This window comes from Anthonomus grandis, chromosome 17 (genome assembly GCF_022605725.1).
Source record: "Anthonomus grandis grandis chromosome 17, icAntGran1.3, whole genome shotgun sequence".
Classification (NCBI taxonomy): Eukaryota; Metazoa; Arthropoda; class Insecta; order Coleoptera; family Curculionidae; genus Anthonomus; species Anthonomus grandis.
In genome coordinates, this window is record NC_065562.1 from 19572485 (window position 1) to 19590986 (window position 18502).

Genomic DNA, 18502 nt, shown 5'->3' on the forward strand with positions numbered 1-18502 from the left:
CTTAGTTTCGTCGTTCTGAATCCAACGAGACCATCCGCAAGGTCCTAGCTTTCACGATAGCCGAGATATGGCATTTCTGATGCCCATTTTTGGCCTCAAAAACGAGGTCGAAAAAATACTCGATTTCTTAGTTCTGCTCGGATTCCCTTATAACCCGGTATTTTCGTGATCTACTTGATGAGAACAATCGGCTGGTGTAGTTAGTTCGAATTAAAAAAAAAAAAATTTTTCTGAAAAAAATCCAAACGGGGGGGTATACCCGAAAAATGAAAAAACCCAACCTTTGAAGGCCGATATCTCGGCTTCTGTCAGAGCTATCGGGAAAATTCCAACGGTTTTGTCTTAGTTTCGTCGTTCTGAATCCAACGAGACCATCCGCAAGGTCCTAGCTTTTACGATAGCCGAGATATGGCATTTTTGATGCCCATTTTTGGCCTCAAAAACGAGGTCGAAAAAATACTCGATTTCTAAGTTCTGCTCGGATTCTTTTATAACTTGGTGTTTTTGCGATATATGTGATAGGAATATTACATTGGTATACTTTGTTATTTCCGCAAAATTTCACAAGTCAAACTGTCTCGGTTTATGAATTACAACCGCTTTTTTGGATGACTCTCTCCCGGAAAACCCTCTTAAGCCGGATTAAACCTCATTTTCCTGGCGACAACCTTAATACCAAAACATTAATCCACAAAGTCACATGTTAGGAAACAATTTAACATTCCGCATTAATAAAGTCACTCGTCCTGACGCACCGTCTAACGATTAATTATTTCTACACAACAGCCTCCTTCCTCCTCCTCCTCCTCCTCCTCATCTCTGTCTAATTCATTATAGCCATACGTTTAAGTTTCAAAAGCTATTAAAGTGGGAAATTTATTATTAAGATCTTATGTATAAAACGGTCCTTCGAGCCGATTTTTTAACTCTTTAAACAAAAAATACAGTCTCCCCCACACCCTTTTCAGAGGGGTAGGAACTTGCATAAATTAAAGCGGGCGCGGAAAACAATGTAAATAAGAAGAATAGCAGTTTGTTCCGTCCCAAATCAGGTGCTGAATGGAACGAAAATTTCCCTAAATGGAACGGCTAATGTTGCTTTTGTCTCGGTTAGGTCGGGTAATTAATTATCTACCCTTATTATGGGATTAGATGGTATAAGGGATGAAAATACATGGCAAAAAAAGAAAATGATTAAAAACGCTTGTAAAGTGGTTTGAGAACTCATGCTCCTCATCGCTCTGAAGAATGTTTAATAACTATTGAGGAGTGAGTTTAAGGCTCAATATCTCAAAAACTATTTGGAATATTCTCATGAAATAAGAAGCATTTGATTGCGAAAAGTATTGTCTAAATATGTTGTTTATAGTCCAAACTCATCCAAGCAATATTTTGTGAATTATTGGAGATTTTCGGCAGTGGTGAGCAATATGCAGTTCTGACCTTCAAGGAGACCAGTCCCTTCAGAGCGCGATATCTCAAAAACTAACGGGAATATTTTCATGAAACAAAAAGTATTTTAATAAAAAGAATGTTTTCTAAATATTTTCTAAAAAGTTTAAGGCGATCCAATTATTGGTTTCGAAGTTATTGGTCATATTAGGCAGTGGTGACTAAGGAACAGCTTTGAAAGTGACCACTCATTTTAAAGTCGAATATCTCAAAAACTACTTGGAATATTTTAGTGGAACTAAAAACACATTATTAGCGAAATATTTTTTGAGAGATTTTGGGTGAAAAATTGAAAAAAAAATTTTTTTTTTTTTTTGGAAAATTTTTTTTTCTAAAAAACTACTGGTTGCAAAAAAAAATGGTTATTATAAAAGTTGTTGGAAATGTCAATGCGCATCAGACGCAATTAAAAAATAATTTTTAGGTACAAGAGTTTTCTAGAAAATTGGAGAAAACTTTTAAGCAGTTTTTCCGCATTTTCTCAAAAACTACTTGGAATATTGAAAATTTTCTTTTAGCATTAAATTCTCTGTCAAAAATAGAATGAATCATAAAGAATACCATTTAACTGTAAATCAAAAGATAAAAGAGTTATTGAAGATTTTTGAAATTTTTGGGCAAAAAAAAAAAATTTTTTTTGGAAAAATTAAATTTTTTTTTGCAAATCGATAGATCTTCCAAAACACTTCAAAAAATGCTTACAAAACATTTTTTAAAAGAAAAAGTATTTTAAAGCTTCTCTTAAAATATTTGGAGAATTCATGTCCCTCATCGGTCTAAATAATATTTAATAAACCTGCCGGAGGTAACTTTAACGCTCAATATCTCAAAAACTATTTACAATATATTCATGAAAACAAAAGCATTCGATTGTGAAGAATATTCTTTAAATATGTTCTTTAGAGTGTAAACCCATACAAGGAATATTCTTTGAACTATAGGCCATTTTCAGCAGCGGTGAGCAAAATGCATGTCTGACTTTAAAAGTGACCACTCACTTCAAAATTCGATATCTCAAAAACTATTCGGGGTATTCATATAAAACAAAAAGCGTTTAATTAAGAAGGATATTTCCTAAAAATTTTATAAAAAGTTTAAGTCAATTTAGTTAAAAATTTTGGGAGAAATTGAGGTTTAAAAGCAGTGGTAAGCAAAAAGCACGTCTGAGCTTCAAGGTGAGTACTCACTTCAAAACCCGATATCTCAAAAACTAACTGGAATATTTTCATGAAACAAAAAGTTTTAATAAAAAGAATGTTTTCTAAATATTTTCTAAAAAGTTTAAGGCGATCCAATTATTGGTTTCGAAGTTATTGGTCATATTAGGCAGTGGTGACTAAGGAACAGCTTTGAAAGTGACCACTCATTTTAAAGTCGAATATCTCAAAAACTACTTGGAATATTTTAGTGGAACTAAAAACACATTATTAGCGAAATATTTTTTGAGAGATTTTGGGTGAAAAATTGAAAAAAAAAATTTTTTTTTTTTTTTGGAAAATTTTTTTTTCGGTTTTTATTTTTTTTCTAAAAAACTACTGGTTGCAAAAAAAAATGGTTATTATAAAAGTTGTTGGAAATGTCAATGCGCATCAGACGCAATAAAAAAATAATTTTTAAGTCCAAGAGTTTTCTAGAAAATTGGAGAAAACTTTTAAACAGTTTTTTTGCATTTTCTCAAAAACTACTTGGAATATTGAAAATTTTCTTTTAGCATTAAATTCTCTGTCAAAAATAGAACGAATCATAAAGAATACCATTTAACTGTAAATCAAAAGATAAAAGAGTTATTGAAGATTTTTGGGCAAAAAATTGAAAAAAAAAAAAATTTTGGAAAAAATAATTTTTATTTTGCAAATCGATAGATCTTCCAAAACACTTCAAAAAATGCTTACAAAACATTTTTTAAAAGAAAAAGTCTTTTAAAGCTTCTCTTAAAATATTTGGAGAATTCATGTCCCTCATCGGTCTAAATAATATTTAATAAACCTGCCGGAGGTAACTTTAAGACCCAATATCTCAAAAACTATTTACAATATATTCCTGAAAACAAAAGCATTCGATTGCAAAGAATATTCTTTAAATATGTTCTTTAGAGTGTAAACCCATACAAGGAATATTCTTTGAACTATCGACGATTTCCAGCAGCGGTGAGCAAAATGCATGTCTGACTTTAGAAGTGACCACTCATTTCAAAATTCGATATCTCAAAAACTATTCGGGCTATTCATATAAAACAAAAAGCGTTTAATTAAGAAGGGTATTTCCTAAAAATTTTATTAAAAGTTTAAGTCACTTTAGTTAAAAATTTTGGGAGAAATTGAGGTTTAAAAGCAGTGGTAACCAAAAAACTCGTCTGAGCTTCAAGGTGAGTACTCACTTCAAAGCCCGATATCTCAAAAACTAACTGGAATATTTTCATGAAACATAAAGTTTTAATAAAAAGAATGTTTTCTAAATATTTTCTAAAAAGTTTAAGGCGATCCAATTATTGGTTTCGAAGTTATTGGTCATATTAGGCAGTGGTGACTAAGGAACAGCTTTGAAAGTGACCACTCATTTTAAAGTCGAATATCTCAAAAACTACTTGGAATATTTTAGTGGAACTAAAAACACATTATTAGCGAAATATTTTTTGAGAGATTTTGGGTGAAAAATTGAAAAAAAAAATTTTTTTTTTTTTTGGAAAATTTTTTTTTCGGTTTTTATTTTTTTTCTAAAAAACTACTGGTTGCAAAAAAAAATGGTTATTATAAAAGTTGTTGGAAATGTCAATGCGCATCAGACGCAATTAAAAAATAATTTTTAGGTACAAGAGTTTTCTAGAAAATTGGAGAAAACTTTTAAGCAGTTTTTCCGCATTTTCTCAAAAACTACTTGGAATATTGAAAATTTTCTTTTAGCATTAAATTCTCTGTCAAAAATAGAATGAATCATAAAGAATACCATTAAACTGTAAATCAAAAGATAAAAGAGTTATTGAAGATTTTTGGGCAAAAAATTGAAAAAAAAAAAATTTTGGAAAAATTAATTTTTTTTTTGCAAATCGATAGATCTTCCAAAACACTTCAAAAAATGTTTACAAAACATTTTTTAAAAGAAAAGGTCTTTTAAAGCTTCTCTTAAAATATTTGGAGAATTCATGTCCCTCATCGGTCTAAATAATATTTAATAAACCTGCCGGAGGTAACTTTAACGCTCAATATCTCAAAAACTATTTACAATATATTCATGAAACCAAAAGCATTCGATTGCAAAGAGTATTCTTTAAATATGTTATTTAGAGTATAAACCCATACAAGGAATATTCTTTGAACTATCGACGATTTCCAGCAGCGGTGAGCAAAATGCATGTCTGACTTTAAAAGTGACCACTCACTTCAAAATTCGATATCTCAAAAACTATTTAGACTATTCATATAAAACAAAAAACGTTTAATTAAGAAGGATATTTCCAAAAAATTTTATTAAAAGTTTAAGTCAATTTAGTTAAAAATTTTAGGAGAAATTGGGGTTCAAAAGCAGTGGTAACCAAAAAGCATGTCTGACCTCGAAAGTGACCACTCACTTCAAACTCGGATATCTCAAAAACTAATAAGAATATTCTCGTGAAACAAACATTAATCTAATAAGAAGAATGTTTTCTAAATATTTTCTTAAAAGTTTAAGCCCATATAATTAATAGTTTGAAAATTATCGGTCATATTAAGCAGTGGTGACTAAAAAACCACATTGAAAGTGACCACTCACTTCAACCTCGAATAACTCGAAAACTACTCGGAATATTCTCACGAAACAAAAAGCACATTATTAACGAAACTATTCTCGTACAATTAGTCTTCCTTTCACCCCCCGAAAAATGCCACCCTCTCGCCAATCAATTTTTCCTTCGTCGGGTCCGTACTCAATCTTTCAACAAGTCTTCGTGGCCGAAGGTAAATTTACCGTGAAATCGGGGCCACAGTTGAAGTTTCCCTTTGTGCCGCGGTCTCTATGTAAGTGCATTCGATACGGATGTCATCAGATAATGCCAAAGCAATGGGGTAAACGGCCTTTATTCGAGTTTCCTCTACAAGCAGGTTCTTGGGCAGATATCTCGTTAAATATCGGGTTTATAAGCGAGAGGATCTCTATAGAGTAATTAATTGGCTTTCTAATAAAGTTTATTTCATTTAGATAGCTTTAGGGTATCAAGAGATATTGGGTGTAGAAAAATTAGGAGCAACAGTATACTCACCATTATCAAGCAACTGTAAGGATTAAGAGGAGGAGGAGGAGGAGGAGGAGGAGGAGGGGGGAGGCAGCCTGTACGCAAGCGTCGCGACGCTCTCGCATCTTTCGACGTCGAACCTCCGTTTTGAACTTGTAGATTCAACCGGGACGGCCTCCCTCCAACATATACGGTGTCGGTTCGTTTGTTCTTCCTGCTCCTCCTCCACCTCCTGCATCTCCACTACTGCCGCCGTCGGTTTGATTTATACACACGACGTCGAGGACGTCGGCCGTCGGGTGCGGAGAGAGTTCACTCACGTAGTGAAATACTCACGTAGTAAAATTTAAGCGGCGATTTTTAGGGTCGAAGTGGGGGACGTTTTTGTTGGTGCTGGTTTTTTTTTTTTTAATTATTTTGGTGTAATAGTTCGTGCAAGATTTTTTGAGGTAAGTGAATTTTTGCGGGAATATTCTGGTGCAGAATATTCCAAAGAATGTTCCCTAAAAATTATGTCGAGGGTTTAAAGCGGTACGAGTAATAGTTTGGGAGGTAACAGGTAACGGTGTCAGCACTCACTTTAAGGTCCGATATCTCGAAAAGTCAGTGGAATATTCTTGTGAAATAAATAGCATAATGTTCCTTGGAATATTCTTTCAATTATTTATTTTAAGTATTATTTATTTCAAGCAAAAGTTTTAGAGTTATGAATTTTTTTAGGCAGCGGTAGCCAAAAGGCATGACTGGTCCTCAAGGTGGCCACTCACTTCAAAAGCCGATATCTCAATGACTAATTGGAATATTCTTATGAAATAAAAAGCATAATATTTTTTTGGAACATTCTTTCAAACATTTATTTAAAGTATTATTTAATTCAAGCAAAAGTTTTGGAGTTATGAATTTTTTTAGGGAGCGGTAGCCAAAAAACACGACTGGTTCTCAAGGTGGCCACTCACTTTAAAGGCCGATATCTCAATGACTAATTGGAATATTCTTATGAAATAAAAAGCATAATATTCCTTTTAATATTTCTTCAAAAATTTATTTGAAGTATTACTTAATTCAAGCAAAAGTTTTAGAGTTATGAATTTTTTTAGGCAGCGGTAGCCAAAAAACATGACTGGTCCTCAAGGTGGCCACTCACTTCAAAGGCCGATATCTCAGTGACTAATTGGAATATTCTTATGAAATAAAAAGCATAATATTCCTTGGAACATTTTTTCAAACATTTATTTAAAGTATTATTTAATTCAAGCAAAAGTTTTGGAGTTATGAATTTTTTTAGGCAGCGGTAGCCAAAAAACATGACTGATCCTCAAGGTGGCCACTAACTGCAAAGGCCGATATCTCAATGACTAATTGGAATATTCTTATGAAATAAAAAGTATAATATTCCCTGGAATATTCTTTAAAAATATTATATAAGAAATTTGGTAACATAAGTTAAAGTTTTTAAGCTATGAATTATTTTAGGCAGTGCTAACCACAAACCAAGATTGCTTTTCAAGGAGACCGCTCACTTCAAAGTCCAAGATCTCAAAAACTTAATGGAATATTCTTATGAAATAAATAGCATAGTATTCCTTGGAACATTCTTTCAAACATTTATTTAAAGTATTATTTAATTCAAGCAAAAGTTTTGGAGTTATGAATTTTTTTAGGCAGCGGTAGCCAAAATACATGACTGGTCCTCAAGGTGGCCACTCACTTCAAAAGCCGATATCTCAATGACTAATTGGAATATTCTTATGAAATAAATAGCATAATATTCCTTAGAATATTCTTTAAAAAATATTATATAAGAAATTTGGTAACATAAATAAAAGTTTTTAAGTTATGAATTATTTTAGGCAGTGCTAACCAAAAACCAAGATTGCTTTTTAAGGAGACCACTCACTTCAAAGTCCAATATCTCAAAAACTGATTGGAATATTCTCATGAAATAAATAGTGTTATATTCTATGGAATATTCTATAAATATCTTATTTTAAGTAAAAATCAATCAAAGCAAGAGTTTTGGAAATATCGGTCTCTTTATATAGTGGTGAGCAAAAAGCGAGTTTGACTTTCAAGGTGATCTCTAACTTTAAAATCCAATATCTCAAAAAATTATTGGAATATTCTCATAAAATAAAAAACATGATATTCCTTGGAATATTCCTTAGATATGAAGCTATTGGTTTTAACAGTTTCAGGAAAAACTTTTTGAAATATCGGTTATTTTATCCAGTAGTGACTAAGAGCCAAGAATGTTCTTCAAAGTAACCACTCGCTTCAGAGCCCAATATCTCAAAGACCTCTTGGAATATTCCTATGGCATAAAAAGCTTATTAATCACTAGAATATTCTCTAGAAATATTGTCTGAAATTTTAAGGAATTCAGGCATAAATCTATGAAATATTGGTCATTTTAGACAGTGGTGATTAAAAATTCAGTCTTCCAAGGTGACCACTCACTTCAAACTTCAGTATTTTAAAAACTAATTAGAATATTCCCATGAAATAAACGGCATAATGTTCCGTGGAATATTCTCTAAAAATATTGTCTTTAGTCCTAAGGAATTTTACATAGTAGTGACTGAGAGCCAAGAATGTTCTTCAAAGTGACTATTCAATTCAAAGTCTAATATTTCAGAAACAAATAAGAATATTCTTATGAAATAAAAAGCATAATATTCTGTGGAATATTCTCTAGAATTGTTATTTCGGGTTCTAAAGGATTAAAAATTTTTTTTTTTAGATATCGGTCATTTTATGCAGTAAAAACCAAGATACAAGAATGTTCTTTAAAGCAATTATTCACTTTAAAGTCCGATATCTCAGAAACTAATTGGAATATTCTTTTGAAATAAAAAGCGCAATATTCCTAGGAATATTCTTTAGAAATATTGCTTAAGGCTTAAGTTGATCCAATTAACAGTTTTGGAGATATTGGCTATTTTAGGCAATAGTGACTAAAAAGCAAGTTTGTTCTTCAAGGTGTTCACTCACTTTAAAGTTCGATATCTCAAAAACTAGTTGGAATATTCTTATGTAATAAGAAGCATAATATTCTCTGGAATATTCCCTAGAATTATTATTCAGGGTTCTAAAGGATTAAAGTAATATTTTTTAAGATATCGGTCATTTTATGCAGTAAGAACCAAGAGTCAAGAATGTTCTTTGAAACAATCACTCACTTTAAAGTCCGATATCTTAATAAAATAATTGGAATATTCCCATGAAATAAAAAGCAAAATATTCTATGGAATATTCCCTAAGAATATTATTTTGAATCCCAAGGAATTGAATCAAATTTTTTTAAATATGGGTCATTTTAGGCAGTAAGAGCCAAGATACAAGAATGTTCTTTAAAGCAATTATTCACTTTAAAGTCCGATATCTCAGAAACTAATTGGAATATTTTTTTGAAATAAAAAGCATAATATTCTGTGGAATATTCCCTAGATATATTATTACGGGTTCTAAAGGATTAAAACAAAATTTTTTTAGATATCGGTCATTTTATGCAGTAAGAACCAAGAGACAGGAATGTTCTCTAAAGCAATGACTCTCTTTAAAGTTCGATATCTCAGGAACTAATTGGAATATTCTAATGAAATAAAAAACAGAATATTCTATCGAATATTCCCTAAGAATATTATTTTGAATCCCAAGAAACTAAAGCAATTTTTTTTTAAATATCGGACATTTTAGGAAGTAAGAACCAAGAGACAAGAATATTCTTTGAAACAATCACTCACTTTAAAGTCCGATATCTCAGAAACTAATTGGAATATTCTTTTGAAATAAAAAGCGCAATATTCCTAGGAATATTCTTTAGAAATATTGCTTAAGGCTTAAGTTTATCCAAATAACAGTTTTGGAGATATTGGCTATTTTAGGCAGTGGTGACTAAAAAGCAGGTTTGTTCTTCAAGGTGATCATTCATTTCAAAGCTCAGTATCTCAAAAACTAGTTGGAATATTCTTATGAAATAAAAAGCAGAATATTCAATGGAATATTCCTTAGAAATATTATTTTAAATTCCAAAAGATTTAAGCAGAAGTTTAGAAAATATGCAAGAATATTCTTTAAGGTGATCACTTATTTCAAAGTTCAATATCTGAAAAAGTATGTGGAATATTCTTATGAAATAAAAAGTATAATATTCCGTGGAATATTTCCTAGAGATATTATTTTAGGTCCGAAGGAACTATTGCAATTTTTTTTTATTATCGGTCATTTTAGGCAGTATGAACCAAGAGACAAGAATGTTCTTTAAAGCAATTACTCACTTCAAAATCCGATATCTCAGAAACTAATTGGAATATTCTTATGAAATAAAAAGCATAATATTCCCTAGAATATTCTTTAAAAATATTGTTCTTAGTCTTAAGTTTATTCAGTCAACACTTTTCAAAATATTGGCTATTTTAGGTAATGGTGACTAAAAAGCAAGTTTTTTCTTCAAGGTGATCACCCACTTTAAAATTCAATATCTCAAAAACTAGTTGGAATATTCTTATAAAATAAAAAGCAGAATATTCTATGGAGTATTCCCTAGAAATATTATTTTGAGTACTAAAGAATTAATGCCATTTTTTTACGGGTATTTAAGGATAAGAACCAAGAGCAAAGAATGTTCTTTAAAGCAATTACTCACTTCAAAGTCCGATATCTCAAAAACTAGTTGGAATATTCTCATGAAATAAAAAGCATAATATTCCCTAGAATATTCTTTAAAAATATTGTTCTTAGTCTTAAGTTTATTTAATCAAGATTTTTCGGGATATTGGCTATTTTAGGCAGCGGTGACTAAAAAGCAAAATTGCTCTTCAAGGTGATCACCCACTTCAAAGTTCGATATCTCAAAAACTAGTTGGAATATTCTTATGAAATAAAAAGCAGAATGTTCCGTGGAATATTTTCTAGAAATAGTGTTGTAGGTCCCAAAAGATTAAAATAATTTTTTTTTAAATATTGGTCTTTTCATTTAGTAGGGACCAAAAAACTAATATGTTCATTAGAGTGACCACTCATTTCAAAGTGCAATAACTCAAAAATTAATGGGAATATTCTTGTGAAATAAAAAACATAAAATTCCTTGGAATATTCTTAAGAAATATTAAATTCGGTATAAGTTTATTTAAATGAGAGTTTTACAGGTAATAATTATTTTAGGGCGTGGTGACCAAAAACCAGGACTGTTTTTCAAAGTAACCTCTCACTTTAAAGTCCAATATCTCAAAAACTAATGGGAATATTCTCATGAAACAAAAAGCATACTATTCAAAGGACGTTTCCAAATAACCTAATTTAAATTTCACCCAAAAAATGCAATAAAACTAATTTTAATCTCGACCCAAAGGCAATTGAAACCACCACCCCGAACATTTAAAATTCACAATCGGAATCTCAATATAATTACCGACGAAGAGAAAAGGGAAATTTTCATCCCTTGCCAATTATCCCGGATCCAGAATTAAACAAAAAAAAAAAAAAAGACGGAGAAATTTGGCAATATTAAGGGACTCCTTTTTAATCTATTCGGCAATTAACCCCAACCGCGGAATTTCGCTTATTAAAGGGTGAAAAGGACAAAAGAGTCATTTTTTCACAACATCCAATAAGGGAACTTTCATCCCCCTTTGCCCCCCCTGGGGAGGGCCAATCAAACAGTCGACGTTTCCTCTATTAAAGGGTTTGAAAACTCGTCAAAAGCAGGCGGCGCTCGTACTGTGTCGAGTTTCGGAAAAACTCCCCGGCAGGGGGTCGGGGCATAAAAAAAAGAGAAACTTCATGCGACCTTTCAATGACAACATTTCTCGTATCCAATATAGTGACATCGGCCAAAGTTTAAACACACACACATAAAAGAAGCAATTTCGGTGCAGTTATTTCCGCAATTTTCGAGGGTGGAAAAAAACCAACCCTTGGTGAAACTTTAAGGTAACCAGGTGCAGGAGTTTCTTTTGTAATTAAAATTTTCGGAAAACTCTCTCTTTGGATTTAGGAAAACTTTTGGGTGATTTATGTAGAGGGGGGACGGGGGGTGAGCTTCCTCCCTCCTTGGAGATTTTTAAACGCTCACTTTAAACCGAGTTTAAGTGCTCAAAGTTTCTTTCATTCGGTTGCATTAATTAGCGGATTAAGTTTTCGGAAAATTGCCCGGGAAACTTTCGCGGTTATTACGAGGAAAGTTGCCTGTTTTCGGGATGTAATGGACCCTTATTGTGCGATCTGTCTTGTATACAACATGAACTTGATGAAAGGTTACGTGAGGGGTTAATGTGTTCAGAGATAAGGGTGGTAGAGTGAATTATCAGCTTTCAAATGAAGTTTGTTTGGTGCCGATAGGTTCGGTAGACTCTCAGGTAGATGCTGCCGATGCTAACCGAATTTTAAATGGTGATAACTCCTGAACCGTTGATCCCTTAAGAAATTTTTTAGTATATTTGGATAGAGGATCAATTGATCTACAAATTTGTTTCATAAAAGATTTTTGTACAACCACTAATAAAAAAGATATAAAGATTTTCCTGTAACACCGAACTTTTTTATCTCTCTCGTAAAAAAAATTATTTCTTAAAAAACTACTAGACCAATTGACTCGCATTTTTTTTTATTTGATTCACAAGAGATCCGGTTATAACTCACGTAATTTTTATGTAAATTGGACTTGATTTGGAATTTTGATGAATTTTTAAATTTTTTTTTTATTAATAAAGCATTTATAAGAGAATCATATGTGTGGGATTTATTTATGTAATTTCTATAATATTAAAAAAAAAATTAAAACCAATTGACTGGAGACCTTATCTGATTTAAAAAAAATAAGCAATGACGTTTCCTTGTAAATTGGACTTGATTTGAGTTTTTTATCAAATATTTAATTTTGACACAGACAGTCTTGTAAAAAAATTATTTCTCTAAAAACTACTGGACCAATTGACTTGCAGTTTTTTTTATTTTATTCAGAAAAGTTTCGGTTATAACTCACGTAATTTTCAAGTCAATCGGACTTGATTTAAAATTTTTATGAATTTTTAAAGTTTCTTGGGTTAATAATGTATTTATAAGAAAAAGTTCGCCGTGTCCATTTAAGTTATGCCATGTATCTTAACTTTAAAAAATTATATCTTACAAACTACTGGACCAATTTACTTGCAATTTTTTTTATTTTATTGAGAAGAGATTCGGCTATAACTCATGTAATTTTTAAGTCAATCTGACTTGATTTAGAATTTGTATGAATTTATGAAAAAAAATATTAACATGACCATTCAAGTTGTAAAAAAAAATTATTTATTAAAAAACTACTGAACCAATTTACTTGCAGTTTTTTTAATTTGATTCAGAAGAGAAACGGTTATAACTCACGTAATTTTCAAGTCAATCGGACTTGATTTAATATTTTTATGAATTTTTAAAGTTTCTTGGGTTAATAATGTGTTTATAAAAAAAAGTTATGCCGTGTATGTTTGCTTTAAAAAATTATACCTTAAAAACTACTAGACCAATTGACTTGCGGCTTTTTTTATTTGATTCAGAAGTGATTCGGTTATAACTCACGTAATTTTCAAGTCAATCAGACTTGATTTAGAATTTTTATGAATTTATGAAAAAAAATATTAACATGATCATTCAAGTTGTAAAAAAAAATTATTTATTAAAAAACTACTGGACCAATTGACTTGCAATTTTTTTCATTTTATTCGGAAAATATTCAGTTATAACTCACGTAATTTTCAAGTCAATCAGACTTGATTTAATATTTTTATGAATTTTTAAAGTTTCTTGGATTAATAATGTGTTTATAAGAAAAAGTTCGCCGTCTCGATTTAAGTTATGCCGTCTATCTTAGCTTTAAAAAATTATATCTTAAAAACTACTAGACCAATTGACTTGCAGCTTTTTTTATTTGATTCAGAAAAGATTCGGTTATAACTCACGTGATTTTCAAGTCAATCAGACTTGATTTAGAATTTTTATGAATTTATGAAAAAAAATATTAACATGACCATTCAAGTTGTAAAAAAAAATTATTTATTAAAAAACTACTGGACCAATTTACTTGCAGTTTTTTTAATTTGATTCAGAAGAGAAACGGTTATAACTCACGTAATTTTCAAGTCAATCGGACTTGATTTAATATTTTTATGAATTTTTAAAGTTTCTTGGGTTAATAATGTGTTTATAAAAAAAAGTTATGCCGTGTATGTTTGCTTTAAAAAATTATATCTTAAAAACTACTAGACCAATTGACTTGCGGCTTTTTTTATTTGATTCAGAAGTGATTCGGTTATAACTCACGTAATTTTCAAGTTAATCAGACTTGATTTAGAATTTTTATGCATTTATGAAAAAAATATTAACATGACCATTCAAGTTGTAAAAAAAAATTATTTATTCAAAAACAACTGGACCAATTGACTTGCATTTTTTTTACTTCATTCAGAAGAGATTCGGTTATAACTCACGTAATTTTTATGTAAATCGGACTTGATTTAAAATTTTTATGAATTTTTAAAGTTTCTTGGGTCAATACTGTGTTTATAAAAAAAAAATTCGGCGTGTCCATTTAAGTTATGCTGTGTATCTTAGCTTTAAAAAATTATATCTTAAAAACTACTGGACCAATTTACTTGCGGCTTTTTTTGTTTGATTCAGAAGAGTTTCGGTTACAACTCTCGTAATTTTCAATTCAATAAGACTTGATTTAGAATTTTTATGAATTTATGAAAAAAATATTAACATGACCATTCAAGTTGTAAAAAAAAATTATTTATTCAAAAACAACTGGACCAATTGACTTGCATTTTTTTTACTTCATTCAGAAGAGATTCGGTTATAACTCACGTAATTTTTATGTAAATCGGACTTGATTTAAAATTTTTATGAATTTTTAAAGTTTCTTGGGTCAATACTGTGTTTATAAAAAAAAAATTCGGCGTGTCCATTTAAGTTATGCTGTGTATCTTAGCTTTAAAAAATTATATCTTAAAAACAACTGGACCAATTGACTTGCAGCTTTTTTTATTTGATTCAAAAGAGATTCGGTTATAACTCACGTAATTTTCAAGTCAATCAGACTTGATTTAGAATTTTTATGAATTTATGAAAAAAAAATATTATCATGACCATTCAAGTTGTAAAAAAAATTATTTATTAAAAAACTACTGGACCAATTAACTTGCAGTTTTTTTTACTTTATTCAGAAAAGATTCGGTTATAACTCACGTAATTTTCAAGTCAATCAGACTTGATTTAGAATTTTTATGAATTTATGAAAAAAAATATTGTCATGACCATTCAAGTTGTAAAAAAAATTGTTTGTTAAAAAACTACTGGACCAATTGACTTGCAGCTTTTTTTATTTGATTCAGAAAAGATTCGGTTATAACTCACGTAATTTTCAAGTCAATCGGACTTGATTTAATATTTTTATAAATTTTTAAAATTTCTTGGGATAATAATGTGTTTATAAAAAAGAGTTATGCCGTGTTTCTTTGCTTTAAAAAATTATACCTTATAAACTACTAGACCAATTTACTTGCAATTTTTTTTATTTTATTGAGAAGAGATTCGGTTATAATTTACGTAATTTTCAAGTCAATCAGACTTGATTTATAATTTTTATGAATTTATGAAAAAGTAAATTCAAGTTGTAATTTTTTCTTCTGTTAAAAATACATTTTTAAAAAACTATTAGGCCAATTAACTTGCAACCTTTTCCATTTGATTTTAAAGAGAATTTTTTATAAGCCATATATTTTCCATGTAAATTTGACTTGATTTAAGTTTTTTATCAAATATATCATTTTTGCACAGACACTCTTGTAAAAAAAAATTATTTATTAAAAAACTACTGGACCAATTAACTTACATTTTTTTGACTTCATTCAGAAGAAATTCAGTTATAATTCACGTAATTTTCAAGTCAATCAGACTTGATTTAATATTTTTATGAATTTTTAAAGTTTCTTGGGTTAATAATGTGTTTATAAAAAAAAGTTATGCCGTGTATCTTTGCTTTAAAAAATTATATCTCAAAAACTACTGGACCGATTTACTTGCAATTTTTTTTATTTAGTTCATAAAAGACCTGACTATAACTCACGTAATTTTCATGTAAACTGGACTTGATCTTAATTTTTTATGAATTTTTATCACCGAACTGGATGATTATCATCTATAAGCAGATCAGCTAAGATACACTTGCCTCTACCGTTTTCACGAAAACGAAATTAAATCACGGCTGCAATTTAAACTTGTTTTGAAGTAAATCGTTTTGTCAGGAAGGGGTGGGTGCGGGGGGGAGGCAGGAAGAAAATTTAATTCCAGACCGAAAGTTGGCATTTTCCAGACTGGAGTTTGTCAACAGGAATTAAATAGTTTCAGAGGCGTAATTTAATTCAATTTACCTTAAAACGCGCCTTTAGAGCTTGAAAGCATCGGGATCATTTCGTTGTTTTTTCATGGTTATTTTGCGGTTAATTTATGGTAGTTTCAGGCTTCTACATACGGCAAAAATGGCCCTTTACCGCGATAAAATAAATCCTCCTTTACGCTCGAGGTGTACGTGGGAATATATTTTCCTTATTTATAAGGGTTATGTATAGTTTATTATAAAACGTCTATAAATACATGATAAAAGTCAAGACTTTGAAACGGAAACGTTTAATTTAATTCGGACGTGAAACAAGAGAAAAGAAAACGAGCGGCGTTTATTTGCCGCGCACTTTTTATTACCAAAGAAAATGTTTCGTACATCTGAGGCCCTGAGAAAAACAATATTAAAACCGGGGGAAAATAAACGACGGCCATTTGTTTCCTTTAGGCAAAACTAAACGGTCTTGTAAGCTCTTTCACCCCCCGAGCAAATAATTTCGTTATAATGGGAAACTTTAGCCCGTAATAGCTTTAAATCTAATAGTTAACTGGAGAAGTTGGATGGTTATCTAGAGGGTGCACATTTATGGTCACGAGGGTATTTTGTTAAGCAAAGTTGTAGATCAAAAGATTTGCTATATAAATGTGTTAAAAAAATTAAAATCGGATTAGTGGTTCTCGAGTTATCGCTGCTCAAAGTTCGGTTAAGGCAAGTTGGAGGGTGGAGCGTCGGTCTGGAAGTTTACAGCTGATATCTCTTGATCTACTAAACCTATAGTCTTGAAATATACTTTGCTTAAAAGAAAATTATCTTTGTAATAACTTTTATAAAAATCTTTAAGTCTCTAAACTCAATATTTACCGAGATATCAAACCCAGAATCCCCAAACCTCGTTAGTGATCCAATTTTTTAAGAAAAACTCCTGCAACTTTCTTAATTCGCATTTTACGAAGATTATCTATAAAAAAAAGTTGTACATCCAGTAACTCTGTATCCAAATCTGTTAACAAAGTTTTTATCGGATTAACGGTTCACGAGTTATCCGCACTCAAAATTTGCTTGACGTCAGTAAGGACTTGAAGCGTCGACCTCAGAGTCTACATCCGATATCTCTTGATCTACTAAAGCTATATTCATGAAATAAACTTTATTGGAAAGGAAATCAATTTTACTATAACTTTTGTAAATATATTTAAAGTCCTAAACCCATTATTTTTCAAGATATCAGACCTGGAATCCCCATAATCTCTAAATAATCCGATTTTTTTAGAATTTTGTTTTTATCTTTTTTATTAATTACTTTATCAAGATTTTCTATTAAGCGAAGTAGTACATATTGTTACTTCCTATCCAAATCTACTAACAAAATTTTTATCGGATTAACGGTTCACGAGTTATCACCACTCAAAATTTGCTTGACGTCAGTAGGGGCTTGGAGCGTCGACCTCAGAGTCTACATCCGATATCTCTTGATCTACTGAAGCTATATTCATGAAGTAAACTTTATTGGAAAGCAATTTACTTTTGCTACAACTTTTGTAAATATCTTTAAATCCCTAAACCCATTATTTACCGAGATATCAGACCTGGAATCCGCACACCTCCATAATGACCCGATTTTTTTAGAATTTTTTTTTTATTTTTTTTAATAATTACTATACAAAAATTTTTTATAAAACAAAGTAGTACATCTTGTGACCAGTTATCCAAATCTGCTAACAAAATTTTTATCGGATCAACGGTTCACGAGTTATCACCACTCAAAATTTGGTTGACGTCAGTTGTGGCTTGGAGCGTCGATCTCAGAGTCCAAATCCGATATCTCTTGATCTATTAAAGCTAAAATCATGAAATAAACTTTATTGGGAAGAAAATTACTTTTACTATAACTTTTATTAATATCTTCAAAGCCCTAAATCCATTATTTACCAAGATATCAGACCTGGAATCCGCACACCCCCTTAATGACCCGATTTTTTTGGAATTTCTTTTTTATCTTTTTCATTAATTACTTTACCAAGATTTTTTAAAAAGCAGAGTAGTACATCTTATGACCACCTATCCAAATCTGCTTACAAAGTTTTTATCGGGTTAACGGTTCACGAGTTATCAGCGCTCAAAATTTGCTTGACATCAGTAAGGACTTGAAGCGTCGACCTCAGAGTCTACATCCGATATCTCTTGATCTACTAAAGCTATATTCATGAAATAAACTTTATTGGAAAGGAAATCAATTTTACTATAACTTTTGTAAATATATTTAAAGTCCTAAACCCATTATTTTTCAAGATATCAGACCTGGAATCCCCATAATTCGTTAATGACCCGATTTTTTTAGAATTTTTTTTTAATCTTTCTTAATAATTACTTTACATAAATTATATGTGAAGCAAACTAGTACATATTGTAACCTTCTATCCAAGTCTACTAACAAAATTTTTATCGGATCAACGGTTCACGAGTTATCA

The 18502-nt window shown here is 30.6% G+C and overlaps 1 protein-coding gene across 1 annotated transcript in view; it reads left to right on the forward strand.

Moving 5' to 3' along the window:
• Nucleotides 1–5839: 5839 nt before the first annotated feature.
• The window catches only part of LOC126746282 (5-hydroxytryptamine receptor-like), a 94402-nt gene continuing 81739 nt past the window's right edge, over nucleotides 5840–18502 (forward strand). Inside the window, exon 1 of the mRNA XM_050454452.1 lies at nucleotides 5840–6108. The gene's annotated coding sequence lies outside the window, so the exon portion shown is untranslated. The remainder of the gene's footprint in view (nucleotides 6109–18502) is intronic.